Below are 13,690 nucleotides of genomic sequence, written 5' to 3'. Positions count from 1 at the left end.
TTCAATGGCTACCAATATCCATGTACATCCTTCAAAAGGGGCATTTATTGGACCTATGAAATCTAGCCCCCTGTTGTGAAAAGGATATGGAGCCGTGGTTGGATGGAGACTCTGATAGCTAGTGTGTATTTCATCCCCTCGCCTTTAACATTCTTGACATTTTTTGGCAAAGTCTTAAGCATCCCTCTACATTGTAGGCTAGTAGTATCCCTGGTGTAAAGCCATTTGCCACAGCCTTCTCCCACCTGGGTGTCCTGCTGACTTTCCTTCATGCAAATCTAAGAGAACACCATTAGTCTCTTTAGTGGGAATACATACCATCCACCTTCCTTGGAAGCTTCTTTTGAATAATTTTCCCTCCACTACTTTGAATCTTGTTGCATATCTCTTCAATTTTTTTCTCTTCAATCGATCAGTAGGTAGTACACCTTGTAAAAGGTATCTCAAGTACGAATCTTGCGACTCTTCTTCCAATACCTCACCATTAAGCACTCTGCTTGATCTAGGGGCACAATGGAACAAGTCTTACAACTCCTTTGCTTTTCCTTGGCATTATTGGCCATTTCTGGCCAAAAGACCCCCAGCCTTTGCAATCTTTTGTATAGGCCAACATCAAGGTTTACCCCACAAGTATCGTAGTGTAATCTGTGCAACTGTGTTAGCCCTTCTTATCTTGAGACACACTTCATCAACAACCCTTCTGCTCCTCTGAAAAACAAATCTCCATTGATCTTGATGAAGTCCTTCATATTTTATGATAATTTTGACCCAACATACTTTCCTTGAGTCATTGCCTTCAACAAGGGTTCTTGCCAATCTTGAGGGAGGCACAATTTATCCTAGACTAAACCAGGTTGTTTCTCCACTTGAAGTGTCATCTTTTCTTTCTTTAGCATGGACTTAGTGGCCAAGGTAGCCAGAGAATCAACCAACTTGTTTTCATTCCTGTTAATCACTTTGCATTCTATGGAGGTAAAGTGTTTCATAAGCTCCTAGACCATAGCTTTATAAGTAGCTAAGCTAGGATTCTTTACCCCATAGGTTCCCCCAACCTACTTAATGACTAACTCGAAATCCCCAAAAACCTTTAGCTTCTTTATGACAAGTCTTTTGGCAGCCTTCAGTCCTACTAACAGGGCTTCATACTTTGCTTCATTATTAGAGTAGGGGAAACATATCTTGTAAGCAAACATATGCTCCTTCCCTAGTGACTTGAATACCACTCCTATTCCTCCCTTTTGAAATGTGGATGAGCCATTAAAATGCATTGACCATTCTTGTTCCTTTGTAATTAAGACCTCTTGTTAGGGAAGTGAGAAATCACTTGTCCCAGAAAAGTTAGCTAGCAAGTTAGCCACTACCTAGCCTTTGATGGCAGTCAGTCTTATGCACTCACTATCAAGGCATGATGTTAAGATGGCCCATTGCCCCATTCTCCTTGACAATTGAGGGCGGGTTAAGAGATATTTTACTGGATTGCTCTTGGTCACAAATAGTACACGATGCCCTAAGAAGTAATGATTGAACTTTGACACAGCAAAAGCTAAGGACAAACATACCTTCTCAGCAGTTGAGTATCTTAGCTTTGGTCCCTTCATAAATCTGCTAATATAGTACACTAGCTTTTCCACCCCTTCTTGATCCTGAGTTAACAATGCTCCCAAAGATTGCTCTGTGTTGGCTATGTACAACAAAAGAGGTTTGCCAGGTAAAGGGGCCACCATTGTATGAGGATTCGCCAATATTGTCTGAACCTTCTTGAATGCCTTTTGGCATTGATCACACCATATGAAGGCCACTCCCTTCTTAGTCGACTCCACTAAAGGCTTCAGAATTTCAAATAAACCTGAAATAAATCTTCTTAAGTAAGAAACTTTTCCCATAAAACTTCTCAATTCTTTCAAAGTTGTAGGGGGGTTGAGTGCAGCTATTGCCTTGGCCTTTGTAGGGTCCAAATCAATCCCCCTGTGATGGATAAGAAAACCCAATAACTTCCCTGAGGATACCCCAAAAGTACACTTAGAAGGATTCATCCTCAAGTTATGCTCTCTGCATCTTTCAAAGACCTGCCTCAGGTGCAGCAAGTGCTCAAATGGGTTCTTTGCCTTCGATACAAGATCATCAACATAATCTTCTACCTATTTGTGTAGCATATCACCAGAGATCAAAGTCATAGTTCTCTAATAAGTTGCACATGCATTCTTTAACCCAAAAGACATCACTTTATAGAAGTAATTCCCAAAAGGTGTTCTAAAGGTGGTTTTTTGGGCATTTGCTAGCTCCATAAAGATCTGATTGTACCCACTGTAGCCATCCATGAAGGAAAAGCATTCATGACCAATAGCTACATCCACCAAAATATCAACATTGGAGAGTGGGAACTCATCTTTAGGACAAGCCTTATTAAGATCTCGGAAATCCACGCAGATTCTTTTCTGGCCACCTTTCTTCTTTACAGAAACTATGTTAGCCAACCAACTTGGACATTCAATTTCTTCTATAAATCTTGCCTTCAAAAGCTTATTCACTTTAGTTTTTATCTTCTCCTCCACATCTAAACGAAATTTCCTTGGTGGTTGCTTCACAGGTTTAGCATTAGGATCCACCTTTAACTTGTGAGTTACCAAATTCAGACTCAAACCTGGCATTTCTTGATAACTCCAAGCAAAAATATCCTTGCATTCCCTTAACAAGGCTATCAACTTTCTTTTTTTTCTTCAGGAATCCCTTTCTAATTTTGACCAACTTTTCTCCCCCTTCCCCGTTGTTTAGATCAATCTCAACAAGTTCCTCTTGTACATTCTTGACAACATCATTCATGTATTCAAGAATTTCTTTCATAGGTTCTTTAGCTACTTGAACCTCTTTTAGCTGTTGAGTCAGATTGGGAGGATTAGGCTCGTCATCCTCCTTATCCCTTTCTTCTAACCATCAAAACTCATATACCACATTGCCATCAGGCCTAGTGATTCTCCTTATCATGAAGGGCCCTTCTAGTTCCACATCCTCACCATCATCTTCTTCCTTTCTTTGCAAAGCAATGGGGTTAAATGGGAGGATTCTGTTTTCCCCTTTGGGCTCATACTCCTAATAGGGCTGCCTTAGCAAAATGAAGCTCTACTCTATCAAAAGGAATCCTAATGGCCTCAATGACCACTTGCCTATTCCTCTAAACAGCCTTCACACATTGGCGATATGTGGAAGCCACAGCTTTATATGCCTTCAGCCACAGACAGCCTAAAATGATGTGATAAGAAGTATTCCCTTCCATTACATGCATGAGAGTAAGTGCTTAAATTGGCCTAACTCTAATATCTAGAGACACATAACCTAGGGTACACTATTGCAAAGACCCTATCCCTACTACCTAAAGTGGCTCTGGAATAATCCTCTCCCTTGAGATGCCCAAAGCATCAAATGTTGGGAGAGGTAGGATGTTACTGGATGCGCCTATGTCTACTAGGGCCCTTTTGATTTGAGATGCTCCCAAAAAGGTGGTAAGATACATAAGTCTGTCACCATCAACAACTTAGTTGGCCAAATCTTTATTTGAAAAGGTAATTGAGTCCTTTGCTTTCGGATATGCCACATGTATCAAACTTCCTTTAGAAGCTACCACTTCTTGATTCCTTTCCATCACCCTAGTCAGAGCTTGGGCTGCTTCCCTTCTAGCCAATGGCCTAAGACCTATTCCTTCGAGAAAGGAATGTATCTTATCATCTTACTAAATTCTCGTAACCATTTCTTCATCTTGTAAAGGCGGAGGTGCTGTGCTATTGCTAGCCATATTCTCGACTTCTTCTTCCATGGGATCCTCATGACCTATAAAGAAATTCATTGCCACCTCTAGCCTACACATCCTTGGGTCTGCTTGATTCCCACCTTTGATAACCAAGTCACCTTTGTCTACCCTCCCATGGAAAATGTTCCTCAAGGCATAACAATCCATGGTATGATGATCACACCTCCTGTGGTACTTGTAGTAAAGTGGACCTCATTTTTCTTCATCTGTGGGTTCATGTTTGCATTTAGGCAACACCACCACACCATCCTTTACCCAAGCTTCTAGGATGCTGTTCAATTCTTCAGTAGAAACAGTAAAAGGAGAAGGAATACTACCTCCCTCCCTTTTCTTATCCTTGGCTAACTTTTTGGGCTCCTCCATCACAGCAACTTCTACCTTCTTGCCTTTTCTCCTCCAAAGCTACCTAGTTGTATTTATAGTTTGTGAAGTTGAGCCCTTTGAATGCCTCCTTATGGACATACTTGTCCTTCTTGAAGCTTTTACAAGCCTTGTACAGCTGGAGAATTGCAGATTCTCAAGATAGGGATGATATTCATATAGCATACTAGAGATGCAAACATCTACCAGTCTTTCCTCCACCATAGGGTCATAACATAGCAAAGAGAGGTCTCTGAACCAGGGAATATACTCCAACAGCCCTTCAGACACCCTTTGTTTTTCCTATTGCAAATATGACAACATAAGCTTCTCTTCCAAGGCAAAGAACTTCTTCATGAACTGCGTTGCCATATCATTCTAACTTAGAACTGATCTTGGTACAAGGCTAGCAAACCAAGTAAAAGCACGACCTTCTAATGACTTAGAAAACTTCCTAAGCCTTAACTCATGATCATAGGAATGGACCGTCAATGCAACTATGTGCTGCCTGATGTGCTCCCTAGTGTTCCCTGCCATGCCATCATACTTAGGAAAGATGGGAGGAGCATAGTTGGTAGGATAAGGCTTACTAGCTACTTCCTCATAATAAAGAGGCCCAGTATCAATATAAATAGTACTCTTTGTTTTCTTGGCTTCGAAGAAGATAACAGTAATATCTTCCTTAGTCAAATAAGGAGATCTCTGAGGACCTTAACCACCTTGTAGGGCTTGTGGTATGGATGTCCCTTGACGTAAAGACTATAATTCTGCTCACATGGCAGCTTGAGAGTGCTAAAGGTCCTCAATGGCTATCACAATATTCCTATTCTTGGGCTGACTAGCCTCATCAAAAGACTCTGTACCCTCGGTGTGCACGGATATATGCTCTACACTTGGTCCTGCTTGCTAGTTTTCACCCGAACCAGCTGGTACTCCCGTACCTTTCTTCCTCGGAGGCATGAAGAAGATGAAAGTAAACTGAAATATGCAAACCAACAAAAAACTCACTTAAAAAGGGAATAACCAAAGTAGTTCACCAATGGAGTCACCAAAAATGTACGTGCAAGTTAGATTTGAACATATATGGGAGAGTGAAGAGTTATCTAATAGTACATCTCGATGAGAAAGCTCATGAGTGACAAAAATGCAAGCTTTGACATCATAATGTCTAGAGAAGAAGAAAGTGATTGCAAGAATGTAAAGTGGACACAAGATATACGTGGAAAACCCTAGGAAAGGGATGAAAAACCACAGTTTGAGCAAGAAAGAATCATTCTTGCTCTGTTCAGCTTTGTATTGTATGGAAAAAGAGGTAACCCTTGTACAATAAGGATATTCTTCCTTCAAAGAGAGACCTTGTTTTCTACCTCACTTTCTTATCAACTTTCTACTCTCTTCTCAAAAGATCTACTTAGATTCTTACCCTAAAAGTCCAGCTATATGTTCCTCTTATAATCTGAGGAATATGGCTGAGGACAAAGACAGGTGTCAAGTCATCATTTCCTTATTTTGGACCTTACTATAGCTGGGGTACTATTTGGTGATTGGAGGAGAAAGAGCACACCAACATCAGCATTAGGGGTGTGCATGGGTCGGGTTAGGTCGGGTTGAGGGGATTTTTTGACCCAACCCACCATGGTGGGTCAAAAAAAATTCAACCCAACCCAACCCATCACATAAGTCCAACCTAACCCAACCCAACCCAACCCACATGGGTCGGGTTGAACCCATGGGTCTGACAAATTATTATTATTATTATTATTAAATTGAGTAAAAAAAATATAAATATTAATATATTAAAAAAAAACTTAAAGATTAGTGTCAATATAACTCCACAAAGGCTCAATACTAATGACTAAATAATAATAGTAATTTATTAGGATTTGTGTGAACTAATTGACTTTTATATAGGATAGGAAGAATTGGTTATTTAAAAAAATTTATTAATTATATAATATATTTTTTATATATATTAAATTAGTATTAGTAGGAGGAATTGAGAAAATGTTGCTCTACAGTTGATTTTTTTTTAAAATTATTAAATATATAATATATATTTAAATATATATATATATATATAAGTGCCCTACAATTGATTTTTCTTTTAAAAATTTATTAAATATAAAATATATTTTAAATATATATTAAATATGGTGGGTCGGGTTGGGTTTGGTGGGTTTGTAATTTTATGACCCAAACCCAACCCGACCCACTATAAATTTTTTTTTTATAACCCAACCCAACCCACCAAGCTTAAAAAACCGACCCAACCCGGTGGGTCGGGTCGGGTTGGGTCGGGTTTGGCGGGTCGGTGGGTTTTCTGCACACCCCTAATCAGCATTGTGGCATAAGAGTAGGTGACTTACCAACTGCCCAGGGAACAACTCTTGAGCAACAAGAGGGATATCAGAAGTGTTGTAGGTGATACACGTGTCCTTGAAGTGGTCCAACATGCACTTAGCCAATAAGGGGTGTTTCTATATTTGGTGACCTTAGGAGGTCACTATCTCCCTTTTGTGAGTGCTTGAGTACCATGTCAGATGCATATCTTACTTCCTTCCTAAGGCAGTCACACCTTTGGCACAGGCTAAAGATAAAATCTTGTAACCAACATTTCCTCTTCCTTGTTTACAGCCACTCCACATGTAAGGTCCAAATCCAAATACATTGACACTCTCCCATGCCTTGGCTGGTGTATTGTACAAAGCCTTTCATAGTGATCATGGAGGGGTGTAGGGATGCTCCCAGCCAATGTGGGATTCATTCTACATGATTTTATGTCAAAAAGCTTTCCATATAGGTATTCTGAAACTCTACATACGTGCGCATCTACAGGTTATGTGTGCACATACTTAGGGTTTCTTGCATGTTTTTCTCTTTAAAATATCATTCAAGCTAAAGATTCACAAGATTGGGTCCTAAGTCAACCCTAGGCCTCCAAGTGATGTTATCATTGAGGAACGGGGTTCGAGCCGTAAGGAGTACAAAATGAGGTGTCTACATAGCCGACCCATAAGTTGGGTGGGGTTAGGTGCCTAACACATTCCCATCTCCATAACTAAACTCCAAACACTTGCTCTAGTAAGATTAGTCCCTCCATAAGGGGCACTCATATTCATGGTTTTTAGACCTAATCTATGTTGTGACTCCATTATCACTCTTTGTCCCAATCCACTCAGCCGAAGCATACTCCTAAACCTTGCTCTGCCCCTTACTCATCCAATAACAAGCTTCACAAACATGATGGTCATCCACTTTCTGATGTCACCCACTTCAAAAGCTTAGTTGGGGCTCTCCAATATCTAACCTTTACCTGACCTAATATTGCATTTGTAGCCAATTATGTTTGTTAGTTTATGCACAATTCCATTAATCTTCATTTGATTTTTGCAAAGAGAATTCTAGGATACCTTTGAGGCTCTATTTATATGGGATTTCCTTTAATTCCAATTCTTTCACCTTGTCTACATTCTCAGATTCAAACTGGGCAAAGCACCCTAATGATCATAGGTCTAACACATACTACATGCCGGAGAAATTACCAATAAAATAATATTTTGATTACAATAAAAATAAAAAATATAAACGAAAAAAGTCGAACTGAGGCACGGAAATCTCGCTCTCTTTAAGGAGATTCAAGCCCTCTGTAGTTGGCAAAGCCTAGAAATCAATGTAGTAGAAATTCACTTCTGACTTATCCTCTCCAGGATACAATAACCCAACAGTTCATTGTGTAGCTCGGACCAACTTTGCATAAGTGGTTGAGCTCAAAGCTCCACCAAAGAAACACCTTTCTTTGGCCCAAAATCTCTCAAGTATTTAGGAGTATTATTGAATTCACTCTCTCGCACAATACTCTTTGTTTTGATTATTTCTCTTCATTCACTCTTGATATAAAATTAGTCAGTAGCATAGCCATATATATTGTCTTCCAATCTTTCTCATAACCTACATGTTATTTATTAGTTTAGAAAAACTCATCTTAATTAATTTAATTTAACTTACATACATGTTAACTCTTTCTTTAACAAATTCCACAATAACTCATCTCTTTATTAATCTTTAGTTAATTTAAGTTTTAACGTACTTTAAATTAAAATTCACTAACATTCCCCCACTCATTTTAATATTAAATTAGCAAAATGAGAGATTACCGGGCAAAGAGGGATTATTATGCATCATGAAGGCATGCTCTGCATTGAACCTTCACTTCGTGAATTAGAAATCTCTACTCTAGAGTCAGTAATGGTCTTTGACTTGAACTATGACTGCTTAAGGGAAATAAAATATTGTTGCTCCCACATAAAAATCTAGGTGTTGACATGAGCTTTACTAGCTAGCACGTTACGACCTTGTGCTGATCCCAGTTTTCATGAGTGTCTTTGAGAATAAGCCCAATTCTCATAGGGAGTGGCCCCACTCCCATGCTCATATAGGTGAAATCAATCTAGGGTCACAAGAAAAGATCCTTAAAGAAGAAAAATTGGAAGTTTCTTAGAAGAAAGCAGTTTAAAGGAAAAACTTCAAAGGTCTGTTTTGTATGCAGAAGACCAAGACATTTTGCAAAAAATTGCCTAAAAAAGGAGAAAGCAACAAAGCTTCTTGAACAAGTCCAGATTCATGCAGATGATACTCCTTTCTCGGATGTGGAATCACTCTTTTCATTGGATGATGACTACTCTCCTCAAGCTTCGGTAGTTATGGCCTATTCCACTTCAGGGGAGGATTCAGACCTAGACAATGAAGATGACACAGAACTAGAAATCCAAACCATCTATACATCCCAGCCTATTATAGCCCCTTTAACCAATCCTACCCCCATAGCCCAAGTACATATCTTCCTAGACACTTACTCTAAACTCATCCCAGTAATAGCCTTGTTTGACACAGGAGCAACAGCAATAATTCTCCATCCCAAGATTTTACTTGCAGAATATTGGTTACCTCATAATTAGATGTTTAGAGCGGCAAATGGAGAAACATTCCTTATCACCTTGAAAAGTAAGCCTCTCTTCATCAAAATCTTTCCAACCCTTACCATTAAACACCAAGTCCTTGGATCCCCTCTCACAGGTAGAGATCTTCTCATAGGATTAGGAGAATACAGGCAAAGACAGGAATTTTCCACTCACCAAAAATACATTGGGTCATTAATCCAGATGGTACTCTACACACACATCGGGACACATCTTGGGTATCCTTTTATCATGCTCTTATAATGACAGAATCCCTAAATAAGGGAATCTTACCTGAAATAGTACCAATGGATCGAGAAGTTTGTAGACAGCAGTGGCCACATGAAGATCATTGGGAAATGCCCAATCCTCTTATGGGATATGATAACCCCTACTACCATAACCATGATCCAGATGTTAATACTGATGTTGATTAAGAATGGTTCCAAGGAAGAGATGGATGAGACTAGTCATTTCTAACACTTGCCAAAAAAAAAAAAAAAAAAAGTAATGGCTTAAGCCATGGATTTAAAAGTGGTAAAAAGGTAGGGGCCTAGCTGAAGACGTATCTTCTTTCGAATAGAGCTCTACAATGGTAATAACTAGTCCCATATGAAGGGTCCCATGGCACTCTTATCCTCAACAGTTCAATATACACTCCCTTGTCAGAAGCATATCTGTGTGACCTTACCCATGCAGACAGGTCCCCTATTCAGTTTGACACTTGTTCATCAACTCCAGCCAGGACCTCTACTCCTGATGCATGTGAACCTTATCCTGACATCCACAATTATTACCATTGTAGAGCTCTATCCGGAAGAAGATACGTCTCCAACCAGGCCCCTACCTTTTTGCCACTTGTAAATCCATGGCTTAGGCCCCAACTTTCTTCTAAAATGTATAATGTACATTATCTCTAATCTTTGTGGTCTATAAATAGGATCCTTGTAACTTTGAAGAGGCAAGAGGGAAGAGAGAAAGGAAACTCTTAGAAGCCCCTATAAGATTATTAGTCCTTGTAAAATGTTCATCAGTGTCTTTTATGTCTAATATAAAAAAGCTGTTGAATCTAATAATATATCTTAGTTTGCTGTATCTTGTGCTGTGCTCTATCCCACATTTTCATGTTATCTTTTATTTCTTCTTAGTGATATATGTTATTAACCAGTTTCCATAATCTTCTTACACCCCGTTTCTCCCGTCTCCTAGTCTTTGTCTCAATAGTTGGTATCAAAGCCATGTGATTAGTTTCTCCCTCCTTTGATTAATATACTTTGATTATTTTCCTGATTAGTATGCTCTGTGATTTACAGTTGCCACAATACGTGGATCCTCTGTATCAATCACATTAGAACACTGGATTTGATAATCAAGTAGAACACTAAGGAGTTTGCTCTCAAAATTCCCAAAGAACCTGCTTTTCCATAGTTACCTTGTGGACGTTTAAGCCTGAAGTTGGCATTTTAGTCCTGTCAGGTCTTTGGTAAACAGTTCTTTTTAGAAGAAACTCTCATGGCAAGTTCATCTTCAAAAGTTATTGATTCCACTAAACCTGCCTTTGATCTTTCCCTTCATAAATCCACTGCAAATAGGTTAGATTATTTGTATGAAATCTCCCATGTACCTGAAGATCATAAGATCCCTCTTACTGACTTTCCTAGTGTAAATCCTTATACTGTGTTTGATAAATCTCAAACTTCTTTCAAAAAATCCATAAAAAAGTTTTTAGGTCCTTCTCAACCTTCTTCTGTAAAAGAATATGTCCATGCTTCCAAGTTTGACCAGTATAATATTCCAGTAAGTGAAACAGAAAATTTCATTACCTTTGCCCTTCCTATATCAAAATGCAGTTATAGGAACACTTCAGACCACTTTAAATATGGGAACAATCTTTGTTACACTTTTTCCTAACTTCAATATGTTTCTCAAAGATCCTCATCTTTGTGATGCTCTTAAAGTACAGGTCCAGATTACAGGAGCCTCTCAAGTGCAAGACACATTTGCTGCCACACTTCACTACCAGCTTGCTTATAGACTTCAAAATCATGCTTTTGACATGGCGATTCCAGATATAGCTCAATCTAATGATGCTTTATTGATTCAAGTTGATCCTGGAATGACACCCATATGTACTTTTGTTCCAAGACAACTCAACAAGGACCAAATGACTTCTCTCTTTCTAGAATCATGGATTACGAAATATGAGATGCTTCATCAGGCGACTAAACCGATCCAGTCAAATGATCCTCTCTTTATCAGAAAAGCAAATGGTGAAGTAAAGACAAGATTCTTGACAACTCCACCAAAGAAGAAAGATGTAACAGTCTTCCCAACTCAAATTGCTATGCTCCAACCAGTGTCTTATGTTTGTGAAGATGGCCTTAAAATTAAAGCATTTCGAGAAAATGGAAAACCTTGTTATGAAGAAAAATTGCCTTCTGGTCAGATATGGTGGGATATTTATGATTGTGCTGATTGCTAGGAGGAAGAGGCTTTTGAAGAAGATTATTCTAGAAGAAAGAAAAAATCTTTCGAGCAGATTCTCGAAGAAAGATATGAAGCAGGAGATCCAGAAGTTGATCTTCTAGGGGAACCTTCTGGAAAGTTTAAATATTATGTCCTTTATCCTTAAACCAAAAAGAAAAAAACCCCTCCTACCCCATCATGTGTAGAGAATTATAATCAGAATTTGAAACCTCCATTGATTCCATCCTACCAGAAAGTCCTTCCCCAAATACCAAAATACCAATCCTTTTCTACCAGTCAAACCCAAACACAAAAGCCCTTACCTTGTTATATGTTTGACCATACTTCAAATTCCTACTCACAGAATTTCCCCCCTCTTGAAAGTTTTGACCATCCACAAACCAATACAAAACATGTCTGGAAGATCAAAAATCCTGTTGGAACCAACCCAAATGGAACCAAGAGACAAGTTTCTTCAGTAGAAGCAACTTTAAATTAGCAAGCAGAAAATGTTGTGGCACAAAATCAAGCTCTTTCAAAGATTCTTGATAATCAACAAAAGATGGTTGAGGCAGTTACTCATACCTTCTCATCCTCAAATTCTCTTATTGAAGATTTGAAAAAGAAAATCAAGTTAGTTGAACAAGAATTAGCAACAATAGCTTCTACAGTTAAAGACTTGTCTGTCTCTTTTCCTATTATTGGGCAAAAAGAAAAAGAAAGGAAACAGTTGTTGCTACAACTTTAGTCCATGGAAGGATCACGGAAGGATCACGGAAGGATGTCACTCAGACTCCTCAGATACATGTTCATATGCTTTTTTAGCCTCGACAATCATTATATAAAGACTTGTCCATACCATCGACCTTTCCATTTTCACCAATTTCTCCCTATTAAAACCTTCAACCATTAGCCATAACACATCCTGGCCATAACCCTTTTAAACCAAGTGGAATTTTTCCTGCCATAACATACTCAATTCCACCTCAACCAGAGCCCTAAGCTAGACCACAAAATGAACCTTCTCTTATGAAAAAAAGACAAAGAACGAATGTACCAACCTCTAGATCCAACTATAGGCGCTTCTTCAAGACCCTCATATATGAACATGTTGGCTTTAGATCCTGACCCCCCAAACCCAATTTCATCATTTTTCAAAACCGTCACCCTTGAAGATTCAAGAGAACTTTTCGTGCTCCTAATAATTGATGACACAGACTTAGACTTGTCTGATCTTGGTCTAGAGGAAGTGTTTATGACAAATACTGAATCGAAGGTAGAAGAAGTAGATGATGTTCTTCGTCCTAAAAAGCCTGCACCTCCACCACCACCAATCTTTCCTCCACCACCCTTTGTTCCAGAATATCAAACAAGGTCAACTTATTCACCAACTACAAATTCAAAACATTTGTTCATTCTCAATAATGTTCCTCCTTCCAGATAGCATGATGACTTCTTTAACATGTATTCTTGGTGCATAGTTGAATTTCAAGCTCCAAATGCCATTGTTTCCCAAATTATTGCCAAGTTTTTTGCAAGGATTACAAGAAAATTATGAGAATGGTGGATCAATCTAGGAGAATACAAGAAAAGACAGGCAGTTCAATGCAACACACTAGAAGACTTCTTCACAATTGTCCATAATGAATTTCTTGGCTCAACGGCCCATTATATGGAAGTAGCACGAGAAGAATTCCTGCTAATGAAATGTTGCTCATTTGAAAGGAAAGATTTGGAGAAACATTTTGACAAAATGTCAAGGAGATACTACTCTTTTAATGGTATGGATGATGTTAATGCCAAACATACCTTTCTCAACTCCCTCCTAGAACCATTAGGGGATGAAACACTTCGCATGATGAATCTCTAAGAAATAACTTTGCAGCAAGCTTCCTTAGGAGAAATTTATCAGCATGTGCTCATTGCTCTAGAAAAAATTTGTAATCAAAGAAAATTTCTTTCAGAAATTGACAAGATTCATAGCAAACTTAAAGACAATTGCAAAAGGAAGGATCTGTAGATAAAATGCTATGAGAAGAATTGTGCTTGTCTAACAAAAACAAGAAATCATTTCAAGAAATATTCTTGGAAGATAAGATATTATGCA

The sequence above is a fragment of the Quercus robur genome, chromosome 11, assembly GCF_932294415.1.
Source record: "Quercus robur chromosome 11, dhQueRobu3.1, whole genome shotgun sequence".
Classification (NCBI taxonomy): Eukaryota; Viridiplantae; Streptophyta; class Magnoliopsida; order Fagales; family Fagaceae; genus Quercus; species Quercus robur.
This window is presented reverse-complemented; position numbering follows the sequence as displayed.